At 43.9% G+C, this 6054-nt stretch overlaps 1 pseudogene; it reads right to left on the bottom strand.

Annotated features, from left to right (window-relative positions):
- Nucleotides 1-799: 799 nt before the first annotated feature.
- Nucleotides 800-2022, bottom strand: LOC147891514 (uncharacterized; annotated as a pseudogene).
- Nucleotides 2023-6054: the final 4032 nt, after the last annotated feature.

The raw sequence follows: 6054 nt of genomic DNA on the forward strand, positions 1-6054 counted from the left end.
GGGTGTAGAGAAGATGAATTGAGAGAGAGAGAGAGAGAGAGAGAGAGAGAGAGAGAGAGAGAGAGAGAGAGAGGGGCTAAAAATATGGAGGACTTGTAGAGAAGAAAATAGCGAATGGATCATAAAATAAATCATGATTTTTCAAAAATAAAAAATGGCCTTTTCCTAATCGCCTTCACTTAGACCTACCTCATGGCAGGCCAAAAACATATTTTTTTCCTTTGTGATTGGTGGATTGGTCAGTGCTTATCAAAACATGGTTTCCTTACTAGCATGTGATAAATCCTACTTGGATATGGTATATAAATCATGAAAAAAGTTAAGATATTAAGTAGTATATTCTTCGTCATCTAATTACCACATTTTGTGAATTTCGTAGGAAACTTTAGTGATTTAAATCAATTTAAATTGATTTACACATTTTTTTGAATAAAAAACGTTTTGAAAACTTGGAAAGCAAGTTCAAAGAAGGAATAATATGTGAAAAATCCCAGAAGCTAGCATCCAATCTCCACTAGTAAAAGCACGGTCCAATAAAGTGGCGGGTGCCAACAGGAAGGTAGGTGCCATCCAATATCTCATAGCCTTTTCCTCATAGAAAAAGATAATGTGTCTAGCTCTTCTCTAAACCTTTTTTGGATGAACAATGCCTTAGTAGTGGCCCTCATCTAACCTCTAGGCTCCACATTTTTTGGAAAGTTTTAAAATAAAATTTAGCTCCCTATTACTACTAACGAATGACTCGGATAGCTTCGAATGTGAATTCCAAATTGATGAGCCAGCATGGATGAGTGCTGCACTAGCAAACGATACCTATATGACAGAGATGGAAATTTTGAGTTTCGACACTGAAGATTTTTGTTTGGTCCGTGCCGCTACGGAGGTGAAGGGATACTTTCTTTGTGAAATCTTCGAAACCTTCTGATGCAGTCATGGCCACAAGAGCAAGGAAGGGGTGTTGTGCCTGCGAGGTTGCTATAAGATTTAAGGCACGAATTGAGGTCCAGTTCATAAACTGTGTCACGTATTCCCAATTCATGATGCGTCTATCTAAACGCTGTCGTTTCGGAAGTGGAATTTGAGCACCATCATCGTTGTCAAATGCATTCCTTAGTCTGTAAACGCAATCATACAGACCCAGACCTGAGCCATGCTCTGACTTCACTACTGCCGCAAATACATCGCCTGATCCAACGGTCATGCAATACGACTGCGGCCAAGCGAACTCTTCCAACTCTCTAAGCTTCTTGGCCATGCGAGTCTCGTCTTGCCAACTGCCCAAGTCAATATCGTAGGCAAATACAACTCTTCGCTCCCGCTCCCGCCCTTGCACCCATCCTTGCAGGAAGATTTTCTCTTGGTAGACGACGGACTCAGAGATCTGCAGAGGTACTGGAATGCTCGCAATGGCCGACCATCTGTCTAACAGACAGTCATAAACCTCTGCTTTCTGTATGTTCCCTCTTGTATCATATCCACCGAATACGAATACATAGCGATCCTTGTGCGTCACCGCCGCAAATGGAGCCGACCTCGGAGTTTCCATGCAAGCTCTCCTGTGCCAACGTCTCTTGGACCAGTGCATCTACGGCCGCACTGCCCTCGCCCCCTAGTACTAGGACCAAGGAGCCAAGCCCCACACACTCATGTCCCCTTCGGAAAATCTCTCGCCCCTCTCGCTCCGACAATCTCCTGATCAAGCGGCAGCCGCATCTCTCGCTAACGAGATCAGCCCAAGAGAACGAACGTTCATATTTTTTAACGTCAATCTCAAAACAAAGGTAATCTGGGTTGCGCTCATGCTCTGGCGGTGAGGTGTCCTTGTCAGGAAGCACCGACAGGAAAACGGCCGTGGCGAGCCTCATGGAGCGGAAGGTGCGATCAGAGTCGAGGGCCTGATCAGTCGAGGAGGCAGCTCCATCGGCTATTGACTGCGCGGACCAACGAGTCAGGAACGGGCACGAGGCATCGGATGGCAAGCTCGTTGGGAAGACCCGGCAACAATTCATCCATATCGTCCATCGTCTGACACAACACAGTGTAACACTTTCCTCCACAAAAGGGCTGAATTTATTAAGGGTGGTATAGGCAGCCCAACATAGTCCACAGGTCCCTTAATAGAGAACCGAGATGCAAAGAGAAAGCAAACTATTTTCGGCCTAGGACCTTACTTACGATACGGGTTTTTGAAAAGAGAATTTTGGCGCCTTAGGAGGAGTGCTAAAGTACTGTAATTGCTTGAAAACAAGGCTGCGAGAACGTGGCCTTTGTTAGCTAGGTAGTAGTGACCCTTGCATTGTGTATGCATGAGGTAGATTCGAATGTTTCGATTCTAAGCTTGCAGTAGGCGCTCCAACACTCCACGCCGAATCAAATGCCACTACCGCAAAGTGTTTGGCTATCCCGATTGTGCTTGTCACAAGGCTAATTGCTTGCGTGACCAGGAGTTGCAGACGATATCATGTGCATTGCGGACTGTTCTCCGTCAACTCTGGACTCAGAATGTCGAGAACTTTGCTGAATACTTGAGATGCTTTCCTACATATCATTCCAGTTCATATGCGAATTACTAGGTAAATGATGATTGACACGGACGCCAGACCAAAATTGAAATCACCCCTTAGTTGGAACAGATTCGTCTTCTCGTGGGTGCTGTCATCGGAGGTCTCTTGTATCATCACAAGCTCAACTTGACCGTCGGTCTTATAGCTTTGTTGAATGTTGCAACTGGTTGAAAACTCGTTCTTGTTTTGTAGTTGATTAATCTCTTGATGATGGCGAACGCGCGTGGGTTATTCTTTGCTGTACTATCAAGTTGGAGCTTATATACTTCTATATCTATATCTATCTATACTATCTTCTATACTATCTTCTATACTATCTATTAAGGAAGGGTTGGCTCCGGGAGCAATTCTAGAGGCTCGGTAAGACAAGACGGAGCTTCGCGGGAGGTTCGGGGGTAGGCGGAGCTTTGGAGGCATATGGAATGTGTCGTCGTGCCGCGTGTCAAATTTGGCACAGTGCAGTGGTGCAGGAGGTACATTCTCACGCACGGGTGGAGCCACACGAGGCACGACACCGTGGCAAATGGCGAGGCAAGCGTAAAGCTGCAACTGGCGAGGCTGTAGTCTGCGATCGGACTCCCAGTCTTCCACCACAGAGCTCTACTTAGCGTGGAGGATGCAGTGCAGACTATCAGACAACTGACATTGGACAGTGACAACCAATGATGTGGCACGAGTCACGACGACGTAGCACGTGTCGTGTGAGTGCATCATGCAAAATCGCCACGTGATGAGGGAGTTGCCATGTGATGAGGGAGTCGCCACGTGACTGTCCCACTGAACATGGATGATGGTGCAATGCTACCGAACATGGATGATGGTGCAATGCTCATGTGGGAATGCGCCAGATGAAAGGACTGCAAAGAAGTCGAACGCAGGACGAGGATTCTTGGGCCGCGGACTGGGCTCCTCGCGCCACATGTCACGCAGCTCTAGCTCACCAGGCCACAGCCAACCACAACACTACCATGCTGCTGACACACCGAGAGAGAGAGAGAGAGAGAGAGAGAGAGAGAGAGAGAAGAGAAAGAAAGAGATAGAGAGGGAGAGAGGAGAGGGGAGGGAGAGAGATAGAGAGGGAGACAAGTATATATATATATATATATATATATATATATGTATGTGGATGGATGGAGGGAGGGAGGGAGAGAGGGGAGGAGAGGGAGAGGGAGAGGGAGAGGGAGAAGAGAAAGAGAGAAGAGAGAGATAGAGGGAGACAAGTATATACACACACACACACACACACACACACAAAGAGTGAGGGATAAATATATAGTATAATATAATACCTCAAGTTGAATGCCATGGTGCTGATACCCAAGGTAGTAACCTTCTGCCCCAAGGAAGTATTTCGAGTGCTCATTTGGGAGATAAGTGAGTTTCGAGACTTGATCGGTCAAGTAGCATATTTGAGACTCGATAGACCCTATTTCACCGAGTCTCTCCGAGACAGTGCCCAGATCGTTACGCCAAATATGACACTCAAGCTTAAAGTGAGATTCGTAATAAGTTTGTACTAGCATATGCAAGTAGAGACCGAATGGAGCGGGTTTGTAACCTGTCTTAGACGGGTCATGCTACTCGTCTACACTATGGGCAAGAATACTACTACCTTGCCATTATAGCAATTAATTGTGGTGTCCCTTAAGGGAAGCGTGCACATGGTTTTGCAACAGATTGATCACATTGCTTGCTCTTTTGATGCACTTGAGGCGTTTGTGGTAGATGAGGATGGCCATGGAAATGAACACACCTGAAAAAGGTAAAGTTGTTGGCGTTCAAAGTGCTTTAAAAAAGACACCTATAACACTTAACCACAAGCACAAATGACCAGATGCAAAGCTACATGACCAACCACAACAACAGCTCAAAGGCAAAACAACACATAGCTGACATCACAAGCAACGAATAACATGGACACATGACACAAACAACAAAGCAAGCACAACATAGAAAGCAACCTCAACGCTAGCCACAACATGTGATGCTTAGCAACTTGCAACAACAATGCCATCATCCTTAGAGTAGCCACCGTTGCACACCTTTCAAGTTTCCTTCTTCACAGCTTCCTTAGCCATAAAGGCCATGTCATATATAAGGTTTAGGATTTTGACAAGGCATTGGCCACATCAATAGCTACCATATCATCAGCACACATGGTAGTGCCATGTCATAATGGACACCTCAGCTACCACATGTGGCAAACTACTACTTCGTCATGTGCCACCTAAGCACAATGCTACACAAACACACTTTTGTATGTTGCATATGCACATAGTGCGCCATCACCGTGCATGCCACATCATTATTTTGAACACTCTTCCTTGGTAGTTTGACAAAACATCAAATAAGCATAACCTTCTATCCATGAGGAATTTTGCCATATTGTAAAAAGATAGAATAACAATAACAGCACACCATGCTCTATGTAGTAGCCACATGATATCTGATTTTTGACTCACACATAGTTCAGAATCATTAAGGCATCAACATCTTAATCCATTGTATCCTTTCTTCATTTCAGCACATAAAATGAACAAAGATAAAATCTTTTGCTACATTTCTCATACTAAGGTGTAGTCTAGTTGTAAAGTAGCACAACCTTAGAGAAGACCCAACTTCACCATTCCAACTAGTGTCAACCTCCTCATATCTATTATAGAGTAATCTTCTAATGGATACAAGATTAGTTGCCCACATTTGCACAACATGTTACCCTTGTGAAGCCAATTTCTTGACTTTTTTTTCCATTGGTTAGTCCACACATAACTACCATTGTAATAGTATGATGACAAATTGTTGTCATAATACTATTACAAGTTTGATCTTTGCCATCCTTAGCAATTGTATCATGACTTAGTTCACATTTTTAAACTTCTCTCATATCCACAAGGGTTGGATCATGGTTACAAGATAGTTAGTTTTGTGAGGAAGTATTACGGCTTGGGCAAGTTGGGCAAAAGCCCCTAGCAGCAGGTAGTGAAATTTTTGGCTTTTCCAAGGGAAGAGACCCCCAACATAGTAGATGCCAATCCAATTACTCGTATCATTTCATGGGGAAGTTCACGACCTCCACCTTATCATAGACTCTCATGCAGTCAAATTTGATAAACTATTTGCTGTTTTGCTTCTTGGTCCTAGTTGATACCATCCCACATAAAGGACCCAAAATTCACACATATATATCTCTTCTTCAAGAAGCCACCTTGAGTCTTATAAATAATCCTTGAAGAAATGGATGGCATTTTGATTGTCATGAATAACGCAATTATACAATGCATCAAGAAGATTAACTCGATTCACTACTTTACTACCTTCCACTTTACGGATCAAAATGATGATGGTCTTGGAAAATGAATTCAGTAGGCTTCATCTTGGCAAAAAAGAAGTTTCACTTGTTGAAATTGTTGTAATCCTCCTATTGCCCCAACTCTTCTCCTAATCTGAAAGCATCTGTATGGTTCCTCTTATATAAAATTTGCAATTTCAA

Source organism: Dipteris shenzhenensis, chromosome 17 (assembly GCF_047967505.1).
Source record: "Dipteris shenzhenensis isolate YYH24624 ecotype China chromosome 17, Dip_SZ_1.0, whole genome shotgun sequence".
Classification (NCBI taxonomy): domain Eukaryota; kingdom Viridiplantae; phylum Streptophyta; class Polypodiopsida; order Gleicheniales; family Dipteridaceae; genus Dipteris; species Dipteris shenzhenensis.